This window comes from Euprymna scolopes, chromosome 11 (assembly GCF_053919585.1).
Source record: "Euprymna scolopes isolate OS-2025 chromosome 11, ASM5391958v1, whole genome shotgun sequence".
Lineage (NCBI taxonomy): Eukaryota > Metazoa > Mollusca > Cephalopoda > Sepiida > Sepiolidae > Euprymna > Euprymna scolopes.
The window spans coordinates 63,440,151-63,461,191 of record NC_136492.1 but is presented as its reverse complement, the minus strand read 5'-3'; the positions used below and the strand labels follow the sequence as shown (position 1 = coordinate 63,461,191).

Sequence of the window (21,041 nt, the reverse complement as noted above, 5' to 3'; positions counted from 1 at the left end):
GTAACGTGAACCGACATCTTGCTGCCCAACTTCCCTCATAGTACCCCTGTAGATTATGTCCCTGATAGTAGCCCCCTACATCAAAGTGGCAATGTGCTTCATGTGGAGTGAATATATATATATATATATATATATATATATATATATATATATATATATATATATATATATAGAGAGAGAGAGAGAGAGAGAGATTCTTGGAATTTAATCATTATGAAAGATATTTTAATGAAATGCAAGATGAAGAAATATATATATATATATATATTTATATATACATATATATACATATAGGTCGTTTTTAAAGTAAAGCCTCCTATTTCTTAACTGAAAAAAGTCACAAAGCTAAAAAGACGGTCTAATTTTTCATAATTGCGATCACGACGTTTGTTGTTGATGAAAATACTGTCCAATTAATGCGGTCTGAACAAGTAGGAATCTGACGGTGTCAAGTCTAGACTATACGGTGGGTGAGACAGCACCGTCCAACCGAACTTTGTCACACATTCCGTAGTCTTCAAACTTGTGTGTGCCTGACGTAGTGGTATTGCAAACGGAAGTTTTCCCTTTCCTCTGGCCTTTCATGGGCAATCCGGGCCTTCAGCTTTGTCAATGTTTCAACGAAATAGTCTGAGTTGTCAGTCAACCCTGGTTCAGGAGGATGACGCCCTTCCTAATCCAGAAGACGGTTCACATCAGTTTACCTGCAGATGTCTGCGTCTTGAACTTCTTATTTGCTGGGGAACGTGAGTGGTACATTTCCATTGACTGCTGTTCGAACTTCGGCTCGTAGTGGTGACATCACGCCTTATCACCACTAATGATGCGATCCAAGAATTCGCAACCTTCGGCTTCGTACTAATTCAACAAGTCTTGACAGACATTCTGTCGTTTGTCCTTTTAATCCTGCGTGAGCATTCGTGGAACCCACCAAAAACACCTTGCTACACCTTAACTATGCTAACGTCAACTGCATCGGCTTCGTAAACGTTCAACAGGCGCCGCTGAATGTTGACCGGTTCAAACTTTTTCTTCATGGAAGACTTCAATGATGCAGCTCTGTTTCTAACGCACGCCCATGCAGGTGTTGCTTTTTAGAATCTAACACGGTCAGTAGCTGCAACACTCAAACATGCATATATATATATATATATATATATATATATATATATATATATATATATATATATTACACAGGCATCACCACATTATCAAGGCCAAGAGGCCACTCAAGGATAAGGGTTAAAGAGTGTACAGTACAAACTGGAAAATATAATAATCATTAGTAATGAAAATTCGGTAAATTTGTTAACTTATATGGAACGGCTCATAAAGAACTTATTTACGTTAGACTTGAAGACAATCATATTGTACTCAGCCGGAAAGCAGGAAAACGGAAGACAATTCCACAGGCGTGCAGTTCTAAGAAAAAAGCTTTGTTCATGGAATCTACGTTTAGGTTTAGGCACAGATAAAGAGTGGGGGGAATTATTGATGGTGTTTTCAGCTAGACGAGTGTTTCTTGTGAAAGTTTGGCGAGGGTGGACCATAGACTGAAGCTCAGTCGAACACTTTCCATGAAAATAATGATACATCAGAGACAAGCTCGCAACATCTCTTCTGTGAGATAGAGGTTGCAGGGAAGAGAAAAGGACATCTTCTAAGAGGCTACGAAGTCTATTTTGAACTCTATCAAGGCAAGACAAGTTCTTTTTAGCAGCTCCTGTCCAGATGTGGCGACAGTATTCCATCCTGGGACGTACCTGGCTCTTATATAGATAGAGAATTGCATTACTGGATCGATAGAAAGATCCCACCATTTTTCCAGCGGCCTTGGCACAGATTTGATGTACGCTTTCCATTTAAGATCAGGGGTAATTGTCAAACCCAGAAGCTTGTCAAAACTTGAGGCCTCCTGAAGACGAGAGCCATTCATTTCAATTGATGCCAGATGTGGATCAGAATGTTGATGATGTAAAGAGAGAAGCTTGGTTTTAGATGCATTAAAAGTAACCAGCCACTCCTTTCCCCATTGTGTCACGCGCTCAAGATCACAACTCCCTCATCTAATATATAAATGGCGGTAGCGTGTTTGTCTGTCGCTATATTTTCAAACTTTATCTCCTCCGAAACTAAAAGTCGCAGAGCGGCGTTAGGAGCCGCAAATGATGGAATTTTGTATGGACCGTTCTTTTGTGGGTCTTTAGTCGGTTAAAATAATTTTTAAGGGGTCAAAAATGGGTAACAATTGAAAAAATCGTTATACATTTTGCACATTCATCTTAGTTAATTTTTAATTTATAATTTTTAACCTTATCCTGTACGTGTCTCGTTGGTACAGTGATAACGTCACCAGCTTTGAATGCTACAGTTCCTGTTTCGATTCTAACTGATTGCACCCAAATACGTTTTCTCTTTACTTTTGAAATCACGACTCTATAGTAATATATTCACAATCGAACAAATTAAAATATTTAAGCATATTTTACGCCCGGATAAAGCTACTATATATATACAAGGTGACCCTCCCCCCCCAAAAAAAAACAGAGGACATTCAATAGCTTTTCTGTGCATTTTACAGTCAACGGAGAAAAAAAGGCCAAAGACCCTAGTGTTTTGATGTGATGTTTTGTAATATAATAAACTAGTTATAACCAAAGTTTCATTCCATTCGGACAAACCACTTAAAAACGGGACCTAATTAGAGTTGGTGCCCGTTTTTTGGGTCACCCTATATATATATATATATATATATATATATATATATATATATATATATATATACATACTGTATAATACTGTAGAAAATCTTTAGCATGAGGACTCAGTCGTAGCAGAGTAAGAATAACTGTTTAAAAAAAACAAGCAAAAGTTCAGTTAGCAATATCTTATAATAAAGGTAGTTGAGCATACTCAGATGAATATACTGAGTTGTAGCTTACTGTTTAAGCTACATCTTTTCAATGATGTATTCATTTTTCTTCTTTTAACTTCTTTATATATATATATATATATATATATATATATATATATATATATATATATATATATACTAGCAAAAGTACCCGTCGTTGACTGGGTTCAAAAACAGCCTACAGAAAATGGACTCTGATTTATGAAAGTATGATAGGTTATGAAAAGGAAGGGTTGTAAAGAGATAGCTTCGAATTCGGGGGTATTAAAACCAAAGCAAAATATGATGAAAGTAAAAATAAAATAGATAAACCCATAATTTATCATACCATACCTGTTCACATTGAAACACTTATCACAATATTCTGTGGATCTATTCTCTATCAAAAAATCTTGTTAAACTTTGTGACATATTTCCATTCTATAGAGGTCAGGCGCGAACGAACACCCCATAATTTTATTATACCATATTTCTTCAAACTGAAACATAATTATCAAAGTATACTTACGCAGATAGATATGAAAAGTCTTTATTAAAGTTTTTGCCTATTTCCATTCTATGCAGGCCAGGCGCGAACGCAGATCCCACAATTTTATTATACCATCCCTATTTAAGTTGAAACATACTTATCAAAGTATTATTATGTACATCTATATCAAAAACACTTGTAAACGTTTTTTTTTTAATTTTTAAATTTTTTATTTCCATACTTTGTGGACCAGGCGCGAACACAGACCCCACAGTTTTAATGAACCACCATTCTGCAGGATCAAACATACTCATTCCTGTGTCTCGATACATCTTCTATCATTATATCTAATCGGTTTTCTATAATAGTCAACCATATAGGAGCCTATTCGTGACCACACACACACACACACACACACACACACACACACACACACACACACACACGCACACACATTCAGCTTTTTATATATATATATATATATATATATATATATATATATATATATATATATATATACTAGACTACCCGTGTAGTATGTTATATTAGGTATGGAATTCATGTATGAGCGTGACACTTGTGACGTAAAGAAAGTAGGTTTTTTTTGGCATAACAGAAACATTTCTCTGAATGTATATTAAAAGGAAAAAAGAATATAGATAGATTTCTATGAGTCGTTCTGTTTATTATAATTGATTATTTTTGAGAAAAAATTACAGTTACTGAATTATAAGTACTTGGCTATACTTATAAGTAAATGTGCACTGAACAGATACCATAATACTTATAGTTAAATTAAAATTTTTATATATCTGCTTTTTTTACATCGTTCATTTCTTTATTACGTTTAAGTTATTTTAAACCTCACCCTTTCCATGTTAAATAATAATTTCCAAATAATAACGTTAATATTTCAGCGTCCCAATTGTTCTTTTGTGTTTTGTTTATTTTAAACTCCACTCTTCCCATGTTAAATAATAATTTCGAAATAATAATAATATATATATATATATATATATATATATATATCATTATAAAACTCAAATGACCTTGTAACGATGTATGTAACCCACTTTCCGGTTTACGACATCAGGTTGCACACGCGCGCATGACCTGTGCACTGAAGTATTAAGATACTTCAGTGCACAGGTCATGCGCGCGTGTGCAACCTGATGTCGTAAACCGGAAAGTGGGTTACATACATCGTTACAAGGTCATTTGAGTTTTATAATGATATATATATATATATATATATATATATATATATATATATATATATATAACGACCAAAGTTGTTTAATTATATTTTCAACGTAATACTCAAATAACAATTAAACTGACAAATCAAACACGCTTAAGACTAGCATGTTTTCACTTTTTATTGTTGTATCATGTAATTGGTAAGATAATAATCTACCTCAATGCGAATGAAGTGATCAAATCTTTTCCAATGCCCCTATAAAATATTATGATTTTTGAAATAATCACATTTTGAACTTGTCACCTATAAATATAAATCTTTTGAAATAACCGCCTAAAAATCTATAACTTTTTCAAACATTAAACTAAAAATGTTATACCTTTTAAAATAATTACCTGAAAATATAAAACCTTTTAAAATGATCAACTAAAAGTGTGTCGTTAAAAATATTCACAGAAAAATTACAAACTCTTGGAAATACATTACTCAAAATATAAAACTTTTTCTAAATATTCAATTAAAAATATAAAAGATTTTCAAATAATCACATAATAATATAAATTTTTTGCATAATCCCCTAAAAATATAAAACTTTAAAAAATATTCAATTAAAATGTGAAATTTTTAAAATAATCACCTAAAATATGTCATTTTTTAAAAAATCACCTGGCAATATAAAACTTTTTAAATAATCGTCTAAGATATAATGTTTTCTTAATTAATCACCTAAAATATACAATATTTTAAAATAATAACCTAAAACATTATAGCTTTTGAAGTATCTACCTAACATATAAAAATTTTCAAATAATCACCTTAAAATATAAATATATAAAAATATAAAACCTTATCAACTTATCACCTAAAAATAAAACCAGTAAGAGGAACAACTCATATTAAAATATGTGCAAACAAATCAAAGGTAAAATGACTTCACTGCATCCCAACCAATGCCAGGTAGATGTAGCTAGTACCAAATATAGTCATCTATTACAATTTATGTCTTTCCAGGCTGACCTAGCTTAACCATAGACAAGTTTGTTTGAACTCAGATCAATAGCTTTTTTAAAAATCCACACCAGACAATCAGACATACGGAAATGTTGTGTATTAGTACAAAAGTGAGTAAAATTGTTGCGATCTTTGCATGCGTGAAAACTTGTGGCTGCACATTACGTAGCTGAATAAGTTCGAGACGTGGACGGTACCTGATGTATGTGTTTAGCATGTGGTTTGTAGTAATATCAGGGCAGTTGATTTGTCGACAGGAGTGCATTTGTCTACTTTTTTTGCAAAATGAAAAACTACACAGGTAAACGTGTAATGGGATCGATTTCGAGATTTTCAGCTTTGCATGTTCAAGCTGGGTCATAACTTCTAGAAATCAAGCAAAACGATGTGCTGTGCGAAACGTCTAAGGTCTGTTGGTGACAGACGATAACTGAATGGTTCCAGCAATTTCTGTCGAGTTGCAAGAGATCAGATAGGCGCCCAAACTTCTACATCTGGGTAGAGGCCGTTCAGAGCACCCTTGTTTCTTATACAAAGCCCCAAATCCTTCAAACTTATCAGCTTAACATTCACAGGCAACATGAATTGGAACAAATACATTGAGGACATTGCCAAGGTTGCTGAAAAAAGTTGGGATCCCTCTACCGTACTAGAAAATTACGCACACCATAGCATCCTCTATCTTTACAAAGGCCACAGTTCGCCCACAAATAGAATATTGTTGTCACATCTAGGTGCATCTACCACGAGTCACACTCTTAGACAGGGTCCAAAATAGAGTCTCCAATTTAATAGGTCTCGCATTGTCGGGCAAGCTCCAACGTCTGTCCCATCGCATCAATATTGCATCTGTGTGTGTGTGTGTGTGTGTGTTTTTTACAAGTACATTAATAGAATGTGTCTTCTACTTCAATGGTTTCTTCCCTTCAAATTCAGAAACTTTGGAATTCCATCCCTGTTTCTTGCTTTATTAACTGTAGTAACATGTAGTAGTTTTAATACAATGTGAACAGACATCTTCCCTCTCAACTGCCCATGGTCCCCTTAGAGACACGACCCCAAATAATAGCTCCTTATGTCCAAGTGGCAATATGTCATGTTTGGGATCAAATAGAGAAAAAAGATCGACTCTGAAATCTGGTGTCGGAAGATAAAGATCCTTATTCGCAGAAAAAAAAAACAAAAAACAAAAAAGCGTCGACAGTCTCTTTCTACTTTGTCGTTATTTTCTCAGAAGGTGCTTGACTGACTTTCTGTGACTCCCTGCCTGAGAGTACATCTTTCAAACTGCTTGGCCTAACGTTCACAGGAAACATGAGCTGGAACAATTATATTGAAAACATTGCCAGGGCCGCTGCAAAAAAGGCTGGCTCTCTCTACCGTGCTAGAAAACTACTGACACCTGAAAGTATCCTGTATCTCTATAAGGCCACCATTCGCCCATGTATGGAGTATTGTTGTCACATCTGGGCTGGTGCGTCTACTACTAGTCTCTCGCTCCTAGACAAGGTTCAAAAAAGAGTCGCCAATCTGATAGGCCCTGAACTGGCATCTAAGCTTCAGCCTCTGTCCCATCGACGAAACGTTGCATCCCTCTGCTTGTTCTACAAGTATTTTAATGGTGAGTGCTCTGACGAACTGCAGACACTTGTGCCCCCACGTCGCAGACACCCTCGACAAACCCGACAGGCAGCTAAATCCCACCCCACACAGTAGAGATCCCTAGATGCAAAAGATCCTTCTACTCCAGTAGTTTCTTCCCCAGAACCGCTAGACTCTGGCATCCATTCCAAGATCATGCTTCCCTAACTGTACTGACATGCAGAAGTTCAAGTGCAACGTGAACCGACATCTTGCTGCCCAAATCCCTACATAGTGCCCCCGTAGTTGCTGACCCTGATAGTAGCCCCCTACACCTGAGTGGCAATATGCCTTGTTTGGGGTGAAAATGTAAAAAAAAAAAAAAAAAAAAAAATTCTTTGGTTCCTCCCTGTAAGACACAACAGGGACCTGTCTCCATCAACTCCCCTTCTTCCGTGTGCCTAGAATCAGGCAAAATTTCATCAAGCTGAGCTTTTTTTTTGCTAGCACTTCCTATCTGTGGAAAACATTGTTGCGGTACTGCTACCCTGCATACTACAACATCTTTAAATCCAATGTCAATAGATTCCTGTTATGACCTGCCCCCACAAGTACTCAAACTTTTCACATCCCAGCAATCAATTCTCTCATGAGATCCTTCACATTTGAACTAACAGTCATTCCATGTCGTTAATTTTTAGTCCTTAAGTAAAAATATTTTGAATAAAAGGGCCAAACTAAGTAAGTGGTACTCGGGATGTATGGGGCAAACTCTTCATTGCATTGTTCATTACGACACACCATGATATCCTAGAACTGATACTTTTTTACTAAGAGCTCATCGGTCAGACCAGTATGGATTATAGAACGTCAAAAGGTCATGAGCAACACCCTTGAAGCATTTAGTGATGGCCGCACCCAACATTGTATCACATCCAATCTTCATGGGAAACCGGTTAATAGAAGCTTAACATCGTAGGAAGGTATTTAGTTTTTCCCCACTGCAAGAACTGTGACACCAAGGTCGAAAAGTGGAATTGAGAAGCCAGCGCCCCCAAGAAGTGGCATTCTGACCTGCAAAATGGACATGGACAGCCGGCATTTTCCAGTAAAGGCGCTTCAGGTGATTAGCAATAAACTAACCACTTCTCAACGAGATAAGGCAAAGTCTGGGAAGGTGGACCTCCTAGAACTACACAGAACCAAGATTGCACTGCAATCAACAGGGACCAGGTCATTACCCCCCTCTCAATATATATATATATATATATATATATATATATATATATATATATATATATATATATATATATATATATTACCCCCTCTCAATATATATATATATATATATATATATATATATATATATATATATATATATATATATATATATATATATAACTACAACAGAATTGTACATGACACGATTCCTAATTACGCGAAATTTAAGATCCGACAAGCCGAGTTCAATTTTAATCTCATATATTTTATCAACTTAAGTACTAATGATCGACCCATTCGTCATCATTATTAGATTGTTCGCTAATGAGCCGGCAGACTAGGGTTCAATCCTCAGCCAAGTCATATCAAAGACTAAAAAATGGAACTTGATAATCTCTTGCTTAAACACTCAACATTATAAGGTGAAGGGTCAACGATAAACAGAGTAATCACGACAAAAGGCGTGGCACTCTCCCCTACTTCTCTATGTAGCAGCTAATAAATTACGAATCTCCAGCTTGCCCTTGACTAAGGTAAACCATTTTACCGTGTATGCACTCATAGAGTAGGGAAATATATGGCATAATCACGCTGACACACAAATTCCTGTTAGATCCACAGAGGTTAAGCTACGTTGAACCTGGCCAGTACCAGATGGGTGACCATTTGGGAATACTAAGCGCTCTATGTGTTTAGGTAAACGAGTGTGTATAATAACCTAGGAAGCAAAACTCTCCTGCCTTACACAATCCTTGGTCACTCTTGAGCAAGGTGTAGCGCCTGTTAGCCTCCAACGCAAAGGAATTATATTTTACGTTGGCACACGGGTTCAGTGTTAGATCACCGAAATTAAGAGACATTGAGCTTGGCCAGTACCAATGGGCAACTTAGAAGTACTAGGTGCTGTACATAGGAAATAGCGACCTCCCCTTGAAAATGATTTAAGCCAATACTTTAGTATAACCTGCTATTCAGATACGTGTTTAACACAGCGTAACAGCTGCCCAAATGTGGATGTTATGCTCTCAATCAAGTGGTGTATCTCTCTGGAGACAGTATGCTATATATTCGTTTTGTATTTTTTTGAAAAATTATATAATAAACTTGTTAAACAGCGTATCGTATTTAACACCAATTCACACTAAGACATAACTTTTCAAATCAACTCGTAAAAATGTGTTATAATTGTAAACAATGAGAAGAAATTGATATAAATTACCACAGGATAGCACAAGTCATTTAAACTTCGCGAAAATCCGATTTACGAAGAGAGTATAAAAGACCCGCACGCAACAGATGTTTTACATATATAATTTCGTACCATGTCTACTTCGGGATTAAAAAAAAAAAAAAAAAAAAGAAGAAGAAGAAGAAGAAACAATCTTCGTTTCTTTTTCTCTCTTAGTTTCTTTTCTCTCTTAGTTTCCCCTCTCTGTCCTGCTCTAAGTAAATCTGTCGACCTAGTAAATCTGTCGACCTAGTCCACAAATTCCAAAATTTCATCATGACAAGTTTCAAGAAAAAATACACGATTAAACCCGGTTCTCCAACTTCCAACGTAGACCCCTACTACCATGTCTCCTTCTCCAACATCAGGGGTCTACGTTCTAACCTTCCAGAGGTTGAAACCCAATTACAGGAGACTAAACCAGACCTTTTATTTTTAAGTGAAACTGGCATTGGACAGGCTATTTCCCTAGATGAGTTTGCAATTACAGGATACTCTAACTTAACTTCTAAATCGTACCCCCAAGATCGCCATGGGCATGGAATATGTGCCTATATTAAAGATAGCTTTCCATGTGGGAGGGACATCTCTAGGGAAGATCCTAACTTACCCTATATGTGCTTCCGGGTTGCTTTAGCTCACACTACTGCATTTATATTTACTCTCTATCGCCCCCACAACAGCGGAGTTACTATCTTTCAAAGCATATCTGAGAAAATTGACCAAGTCCTTTCTACTTATCCTTCAGCTAACATTCACGTATGGGGAGACTTCAATGTTCACAACGTCGAATGGTTGACCCACTCAAACAAGACCGATGATGAGGGGAGGTTCTGTCATGATTTCTCCATTGCCTATGACCTCACTCAGATTGTTCAGGAACCTACCCGTGTGCCCGATAATGACGGCCAGTATGCGAGCCTACTAGACCTTTTTCTCACAACTTGCCCTGAACTATGTTCAGTTTCTGTTCTGTCGCCTCTTGGATCTTCCGACCACTCTGTTGTATCAATTAAGATAAAAATGAAATGTAATAAGTCCCCAGACGTACCACTTCATCGTACAGTATATCGATACACTAAGGCTGACTGGGATAGCTTCCGTACATTTATATCTGATCTACCTCTGCATTCCATGTTTAAAAAGGATGTGTCCTCTATAGTATTAGACCTAACTGAATGGTTAATTGTAGGTATTGACCATTTCATACCCTCTAAAAAGTTTCAGCAAAAACCTAACAGCCAGCCATGGTTCTCTCCAGAATGTGCTGCTGCCATTGCGCACAGAAATCACTTTTTCCACTGCTTCAAACGTAATAGATGTATGGAAACTAAAGCCGTTTTCAGGACTGCCAGCAACCATTGTAAGAAAGTAATAAGGAACGCAAGAGAGTTGTATGCTCAATCTGTTAAGTCCAAAGTAGCTGAGCAGCGGCTTGGTTCCCACCAGTTTTGGCAAATAGCAAACAGAATCCTGAACAGAAGCGTGTGCTCCATCCCAACTATTATCAATGGACCTGAGGTAATCTCGTCAGCATCAGACAAAGCCAAACTCTTTGTCAAGAACTTTGCAGCTAATTCTACCCTTTGCGACCAAGACCGCCAACCCCCAATATTTCCTCCTGTATCAGAAAACACGCTATGTGATATACGTATATCTGTACGTGATGTTGCCAAGCTAATCAAAAACCTTGATTCCAGTAAAGCAACTGGCCCTGATGGTATTCCAATTATAGTACTCAAAAAACTTCAACCTGAACTAGCGCCCATACTTACAAAACTGTTTAAACGTTGTCTTAAGGAGAATAGTTTCCCATCTCCCTGGAAAATCTCATCAGTATGCCCTGTATTTAAGAATTCAGGTGATCGCTCATCCCCCTCTCAGTACAGGCCAATAAGTCTCCTGTGCGTCATGAGTAAGTTGCTAGAATCTGTGTTAAATACAGAAGTAATCAAACATCTCAACAAAAATAACCTTCTTAGTGACACTCAATATGGTTTCCGTTCTGCTAGATCTACAGCAGATGTCCTTACAGTTATATCGCATAGGATTAGCAAATCTCTCGACGGTGGCAATCTTTCTAGGGCAATTGCTCTTGACATATCTAAAGCCTTTGATAGGGTATGGCATAAAGGTTTACTTCATAAGATCGCTAGCTATGGTATAGCTGGAAAAGTCTTCTCAATTATTAAATCATTTCTTTCTGATAGGTTCATAAGAGTAGTAGTTGAGGGGCAAAAATCAGAAGCTCACAGTATTAATGCCGGTGTCCCTCAGGGATCCATCCTGGGCCCAACTCTTTTCCTGATCTACATTAATGATCTTCCAAATCATATCCTTACATCATTTGTAGACATTTATGCTGACGACACTACCATTTATGGTACCACATCTAAGACAGTAAACGAGCAAGTACTCTCCAATTCTCTCTCCTATGATCTTGAGCATGTAGTACAATGGGGAAAGGAGTGGCTGGTTACTTTTAATGCATCTAAAACCAAGCTTCTCTCTTTACATCATCAACATTTTAATCCACATTTGTCATCAATTGAAATGAATGGCTCTCGTCTTCAGGAGGCCTCAAGTTTTGACAAGCTTCTGGGCTTGACCATTACTCCTGATCTTAAATGGAACACGTATATCAAATCTGTTGCCAAGGCCGCTGGAAAAATGGTGGGATCTTTCTATCGATCCAGTAGATATCTCACTGCTGATGCTATTCTCTATCTATATAAGAGCCAGGTACGTCCAAGGATGGAATACTGTTGCCACATCTGGGCAGGAGCTGCTAGAAAGGACTTGTCCTGCCTTGATAGAGTTCAAAATAGACTTCGTAGCCTCGTAGGAGATGTCCTTTTCTCCTCCTTACAACCTCTATCTCACAGAAGAGATGTTGCGAGTTTGTCTCTGATGTATCGTTATTTTCATGGAAAGTGTTCAACTGAGCTTCAATCTATGGTCCCCCCTTGCAAAACTTTCACAAGAAACACTCGTCTAGCTGTAAACACTATCAATAATTTCCTCCACTCTTTATCTGTGCCTAAACCTAAACATAGATTCCATGAACAAAGCTTCTTTCTTAGAACTGCACGCCTGTGGAATTGTCTTCCGTTTTCCTGCTTTCCGGCTGACTACAATATGGTTGTGTTCAAGTCTAAGGTAAATAAGTTCTTGATGAGCCGTTCCATATAAGTTATTAAATTTACCAAATTTTCATTACTAATGATTACTATATTGACCAACTTCTACTGTACACTCTTTAACCCTTATCCTTGAGTGGCCTCTGGGCCTTGATAATGTGGTGATGCCTTTGTAAAAAAAAAAAAAAAAAAAAAAAAAAAATCTCGAAACTACTTATGGTATTTAAATTCCACCATTACGGAAGAGATCTTACAGATTTTATTGCAAAACCTGAGAGATCTTCGTTCAAACTCCGCGGTTAACCATTTACATGCTATACGAATTGAAACAAATTGAGGATATTGCCAAAACTTCTGCAAGAATGTGGGTTCCCTCTACCATACTAGAAAATTACCCACATCTGAGAGTATCTCGTATCTTTACAAAGCCACCTTTTGCACATACATAGAATATTGTTGCCACATCTGAGCTGGTGCATATACCACTAGTCTATCCCTCTTAGACAGTGTAAAAAAAAGAGTCTCTAATCTAATAGGCCTCGCACTATCAGTCAAGCTTCAGTCCCTGTCGCATCGCCGTAATGTTTCACCTCTGTGTCTGTTTTACAAGTATTTTCGTTTATAAAGTGTTTTGACGAACCCATTGCACTTCTGTCTCCTCTATATACATATACCCGACGGACCCATCTGGCAGGAAAATCGCATCTCATTTATTGTATAGATTTCTAAATGCAGCAAGGCCAACAACTCTAATAGTTTCTTTCATCTCATTGCTAGACTTTGGAATTCACTCCCTATTACCTGCTTCATTGGCTGTACTAACACGCAGACGTTTAAATAAATGAACAGATATCTCGCTTACTTCAACACATAGTCCCTAGTAAACACGATTCTCAATAATAGCTGTTTATTTCTAAATAGCAATATATCTTGTTTGGGATGGACAAGAAAAAAAAAGATTCTTTTAAACGCATATATTCCTTCATCTCCCTATAAAGTTAGGTATATGAATATTTTTCTATGTTCTATATTTCTATGCAGAGAGAGTTCGCTCTTACACTTATTAACCGATCATTATGAACTTTGATAAACAGCTGTAATGCATAAGGGATTGTAATGTGGGCTATATTGATTTAATGTAGTTTCATTCGAAGAATGTAAAATGAAAAAAAATCTGTTCGGTAAAAATTTACATACTTTTGAATTTTTCTTTTTTAGCAATAGATATTAGGCATTAATTCATAAAAATTCTCAGTTTCCTAGGGATATTTAAGGAGTTCTCCAGATATGTATTGAATTTAACCCATAATGAATAGACACCAAATTTTTAAAAAGCAAATCTATGCAGACAAGGCGTGAAACTATTTAATGTAAGGAGCTAACACGCACAAAACATGATAGTATTCATCGGCGCCTGTTGAACAGTTTGGAGATGGGTTCGTCGATTTCAGAATGGCGACAGAGATGTGAGTAACAAAGCACGCTCCGGATTTTTCCGACTTACGCATCAAAAAAGGCAAACAAAAGTGCATTGAGAATGGTGGTGATATATTTAGAAAAAAAATCTACAACACAAAAAGTTTTTCGTTTTAATGTTACCACTTCCATCTCCGCAGTTTTTCAACGTTTTAAGTTTTTTGTTAAAAATAGGTCTTACTTTTGGAACAGCGCTGATATATATATATATATATATATATATATATATATATATATATATATATATATATATATATATATATAATTTTAGTGATTCAATGAATTTTAAAAATTCTTATGACGTGAAATGTTTGAGTTTCATATCAAAGATTTTTATTATTCCAGGTAAGACAAAGAATACATTAGAAACATTTTAACTCCTTATCCTATAGGGTTTCGATGTCTACCATTTCTTCAGAGGAGAAAATATTATCAAATAGCAATAATTGTATACACCCTATTTGCTAAAGTCAGTGAGACATGGAAAATCATAATTAAAAATTGAATGAGTAATTAAAAGTCATAGAGCAAGGAAAGTTAAAAAAAAAAAAGATATAAAAGTTTACATCCAAATTACATGGTAAAATCTGAGGTGATTGTCCTTAAAAGCAGTGTGGTAAAAATTTTATTCTGAATAATTATATATATATATATATATATATATATATATATATATATATATATATATATATATATATGTGTGTGTGTGTATATATATATATATGTGTATATATATATATATATATATATATATATATATATATATATATATATATTCCTATCATTTTTTTGTATTGATATTCATATTAAAACCCTTTTTTCTGTTTATTTAAAAGAAAATATAACTTTGTTATATATGGGTCATGGAATTGCATTCGTCTGCAAAAGATCTAGTTAATTTTAATTTTTTTATAACATTCATTTTAATTAATTACCTATTAGTTTGTTCGGTTTTCTAATGGGATCATCATCTTTAGTAAACTATTACGTGTAATTATATTCATGCAGATATTCTACATGATTTATACTTGCGTAATATTTGCGTAAAAACATTATAGTAGACACAGAAATCTTTCAATATATATTTATGTATACGTATATATATTTGTTTAAAAAAGTTTGCCTACCAAGTTCCTCCTATAATTTTTGGTCTACAGACATGAAACTATATATATATAAGGTATTTGAATCTATGTGAAACTTTATATTTGAGTGTTAGTACGGGAAAATCGGTAAAAAAGTGTGGAAATTAAAAAAAAGAAATGTAATTTGCTACATGAAGGTCGAACTCCAGCATTACGAATATGTATGCATAACGTAGTTGATGTTTTTATTTTTAGCTTTGCAGCAAACATGTCTTCATAGCTCAGTCATTAACAAATGAGGCAATATTAAATCGTGAGCTAAACGTTTCGGTTTCGATTCTCGGTGGTGGCGCACGAGACATTTTTTTAAAAATCATTACTATATATTGGGTCCAATATAATATAATAATGAATACGAAATCTGCATTAATAAAGATATCATATTTAAGCGTATTTTACAACCGGGCCATACTTGGCTCACTGCTAGTATATATATATATATATATATATATATATATATATATATATATATATGTATAAGGAACTTTGTCTGTGTTAGAGTTCGTTTACTATCGACTCCGTAACGGCAGGGCCGATTTTTATGAAATTTCACACTAAAGTACTTTATGTATTTGGCAGTGTTTTTAGATGTTTTTTTTTCCTTTATTGATTGAAATGTCTTCGATAAGTATCGATAATCGATAATCCGAAAATTTCGATGAAAGAAAGAACAGGCGATTTTGACCAACCAACTTACAAAACTTAACATCACAAACGCATTTGAGAAGTTTTATTACCATACAAGCAGAAAGACAAAGGGATATAAAATCAACAGTCGATTATCTGATATGATAGAGGCGCGTCCGAAATGAATGTTTCTGTTTAAAGCATAACTGAACTATGATACTTGATTTTTGAATTTTAAAGTTTAATTCAAGCCGTCATGTATAAAAATACTTTTATAAAATGTTTAACGTTTTTAATGGGCAAAAGTTATAGCTCATTGACTTAGAATGAGTGTTTATGCCAAATTAATAGCTGAATGTGGTTAATTATGTGCTCATTTTGCATAAAATTCTAATCTCAATTTATCTCTATTAATCTTTAACTGTGCATTGAACCGATACCATACTACTTAGTGCGCTGCACCTTATCGTAACACAGGTTCACATCAAATTTTATCCAGATTGGCCCTCCAGTAGTTTCTGAGAAAAAGTGTAACGGAAAGACGGACTAAGAGAAATATAGCATACACCCCCCCCACACACACACATATATATACACACATACATAAAAGGATTCCTTCAGTCTTGACAGACTATGGATACCTTCTGTAAGGGTGCCTGCGCGTGAAATTTTTGTGCCAAGATTTGCGCAATCTTCAATCACACCTCTCCTGAGTCGACATTGTTGAATACCAGTGGCAAGTGGAGGTTCAGGAGGACTGGAAACAATGCCGAGATAAGCGGAAATCACATACAGCGCCTAGCCTTCCCAAATGGTCACCCATCTGGTACTGGCCAGGCTCAACGTTACTTAACTTCGGTGATCTGACGAGAACCGGTGTGTCATATATATATATATATATATATATATATATATATATATATATATATATATACATTTGAAGAATGTATTTTATGCTTAGAAACACACACCCACCCGCGTATATATATATATATATATATATATATATATATATATATATATATATATATATATATATATATATATATATATACGCGCGCGTGTGTGTTTCTAAGCATAAAATACATTCTTCAAATGATTTAAAGGAAGCACCCCGGAAATACACTACCCTCATTGCTGATTTCGAGTTTCGCATCATAGTGCATCAGAGAGCAACGCCAATCTGATTCCGACGGGGGTGGGGGGCGCCAGAACGATATAGATATTGTTATTTTTATTATATGCAATAAAAACTCAATATAACTTTAAGTAGATAAACTATTAATAGCATGTGATTTTAACCAGGACTTCATAGCGTAATGGTAACAAGCTCTGTCGTGGCGGGATCGAGTCTGGATATAGTATGCTTATGAACCGTGGATCCGGAGAAGCACGTGTCCGTGGATAACTATTTTATCTATCTATCTATCTATCTATCTATCTCTTACTCTGTCTCTGTCTGTCTGTCTGTCTCTCTCTCTCTCTCTCTCTATATATATATATATATATATAGAGAGAGAGAGAGAGAGAGAGAGAGACAGAGAGACAGAGAAAGAAAGAAAGATAGATAAATAGATAGATAGACAGATAGATAGAGAGATATATATACATATTACGGTACAGGAACAATTGATACAAGAAAACTTCTCTTGGCGGACAAGTCGGCGCTTGTGATTAGCCACCTTTAAGCAATGTGAATTCTACGGACAGCCTGTGCTGAAGCATCAGGACAATTTGGACTAATGATCAACATAAAAAAAACAGTTCTAATCTAAGAAACCCGCAACATAAAGTTGTATCTTCGAGAAGTTTTCCTAAATGGCACCCCACCTAACCGAAGTAGACAAGTTCATATACATGGACAGTACTATCTCCAACAACTGAACTATAGACGTAGAACTCTCGAAAAGAACTCGATCTATATTTTCAGCATTCGGAAAACTGAGAAGTCGTCTGTAGGACCAGAGAGAAATCCTTCTGAAAACCAAGATAAAATATTACAGAGCGATTGTAATTCCAACACTTCTGACACGATATAAAGTAACTTGAAAAGTTACAACAGAGACATCTTCGTCAACTAATGAACATCTTGGGGAAAGACCATGCATCAAACATTATGATCAGGCTAAGGCATAAATATTAAGGGGTCTTATAAAGAAATTGAGATTTAGTGATTCTTGTTTAATTAATTTGTTTTTACAATGGATCAAATTCAATGCAAATCTAATATATTTTAATTTTTCAGAAGAGATCTTATGCTCATTTTACGCCACCAAATCTATATATCTATAAAAGTGAGAATGCGTGTGTGAGGACAACTCTCAACCTATATACTCAACGAAATTTGTTATATAGGGTACTCAGACATGTGGAAAACTTTTTATTCAGTTTTCATCCGAAAAAAAGGGCTTCTAAGGGGTCAAAAGTGAAAAATTGGTACTTTGGGGGGTCATCGGACTTTTATGTATTTGTCAACTGTTTCACGACTGCGCATGAACGGCCGTCTAACATGACAATCCTTTTTATGTTAAGAATAAGTAGGTTTGAAAACCCTGGCCTAATGGTTATCGTACTTGATTCGCTGAGTTTAAGTTTCGGTTTCGATCTCAGCTCGAGTTTTATCTTTTACTTACAAGAAGTGAACTGTTTAGAAAAACATAATCGCATGCACGTGTCTCAGTTTCTGTTCGTTTTTATTTTATTCTTTAAAGAAATTTTACGTTACCTTTAATACCGAGCAACGCCGGATACATCTGCTAGTGCCTTATAAAATACCCCAAAGAAACTGAAATTATACGAATATTTATTAACTGATGTCTAAAACGTATTGTTAGAATTTCACAAAAATCATAGATATATAAATGGTATCAAACGACTTCCACCACTTTTTACTCTCTTAGTATAAAAGTAAATGAAACTAAATATTACCAACATTAACACCACTTACGTTGTTCAGCCGTGTTCACAAACCTATAATGATCCGTTAATTATTTTAGGTGTGAATTCTATATACATACAAATATAAAAAAAAGCGCTTCCGTTCAATCTCGAAAGACAATATATACCCCATGTATAGGTAGTTGTGCGTGTAATTGTGAGGCAAGGGTTGCGCTATCTCCAACCACACCTCTCCTGAATCGACGCTGCTTGAGTCCAGTGGCAAGAAATCCAGAACGACTTGAAACAATGCCGAGATAAGCAGAGAGCATATGCAGCACCTGGAATTCCCAAATAATCACCTATTTTAGTACTGACCAAGTGTGTGTGTGTGTGTGTGTGTGTGTGTGTGTGTGTGTGTGTGTGAAAAGAGAAAGATGAACATCGACGTTTGAATATCAGAACACAGCAGAACTTGCAAAACGGATCTTGCAGACGCAGAAAACTTTTTTTTTTATTCTTTCAGACAGTTTTAAAACAGTTCCATTAAAAATGTAAAAGGATCTTTTTAATAAACTTTTCACAAGTGAATGTCCCGTGAAGTAAACTGCGTTTATTGTGTATTGTGTTATTACACACACACACACACACACACACACACACACACACACACACACACACACACACACACACACACACACACACACACACACATGTTAACATTTCCCCGTTTAGTTAACATTTACTTGCAGTATTTATTTATATCCTATGCATTTGTAGGATTTTATTTTTCATTAAAACGTCGGTGTTTTATGATTTCCTTATGACACTACTTATATTGTTAAACTGAACTTTTCTTTACACACACACACACATATATATATATATATACATACACATATATATATATACATACATATATATATATGCATATATATACATATATATACACATATATATACATATATAAATATGTATATATATGCATATATACACATATATACACATATATATACATATATATATATATGATAAATGGTTAAAATCCAACATAATCATAATCTAATCTCATCATAAATTTAATTCAATTCTGTGCGGGTCTCTTCAGTCGTCTCGTCTGAACAGATCCGCACTTGGTCGAAATAAATTTATAATAAAATTGGACTAAATTTGATTTAAATTGAATTTTTTTCTTTTATTATTATGTATGTCCTGCTGTATGAAAAGCTTCCATTCCTTTTATTCACTTTGCGTTAAAGTAAAAAAAATATATAGCCCACATTACGACCACTTATGCTTACTAGTTGTATTCTAAAATTCATAATGATCTGTTAATTAGTTTAGGAGTGAACCCTGTACGTCAATATATATAAAAATATACACATACCTAACTTTGCACATGCATAATAAGTCTGTAAGTTTTTAAATATGCTTGAAGAAATAGAGATTAATCAGAAATGAAAGTGCTACAAAAGTATGAATATGTAAATCTTTTTGTGAAAGCAAAATTTCAAGTAACAAACTTTGATCAAGTAATAAATTCTGGCATGTTTGAAATAAATAACAAACATTAAAAAGTACGCCTGTTGTATTGATTACTACGGAAATAAATCCTAAACCATATGTATTTTCGATGTATGTATATATATATATATATATATATATATATATATATATATATATATATTAAATACAATCGGAATTTCAGTTTAGAAAGATTTTGAACGTATATAAAAAGTTAAAGTGAAAGTGAAAGTAAAACAAATTTCCCTTACATTAAATAGGGTGGGTGGGTGGGAGAAAAGACACAAAAAACAATGTTGCTTTATAAACAAGTGTTTTACTTACTTTGTTGCTGTTGTTTTTGTTGTTCCAAACGAAAAGTAAGTTTTGCGACGAGGTTTTTGCGATGTGAATGCGCGAGACTTTAACTGGGCCGAATTGACAAGTTGTGTGTGACACTCAACATGCGGCATCGTGGCCCTATAAATACGGGGGAAAAACGGATGGCGACTCCGCCCACTTCGCACGTGGAGCGCAAACCTCCGCACCACCCACCTACACTTTTTTTTTTAAAATATACAACAAAACCAACACCGTTCTTACCTGTCTCTGCTTCCGCCGTCGTTTATGGATTGATCGAATCTACCC

The 21,041-nt window shown here is 35.2% G+C and overlaps 1 protein-coding gene across 1 annotated transcript in view; it reads right to left on the bottom strand.

Annotated features, from left to right (window-relative positions):
* LOC145287880 (uncharacterized) overlaps window positions 1-20,877 on the bottom strand; it is an 83,326-nt gene extending 62,449 nt beyond the window's left edge. The window contains exon 1 of the mRNA XM_080135792.1: window positions 20,739-20,877. The gene's annotated coding sequence lies outside the window, so the exon portion shown is untranslated. The remainder of the gene's footprint in view (window positions 1-20,738) is intronic.
* Window positions 20,878-21,041: the final 164 nt, after the last annotated feature.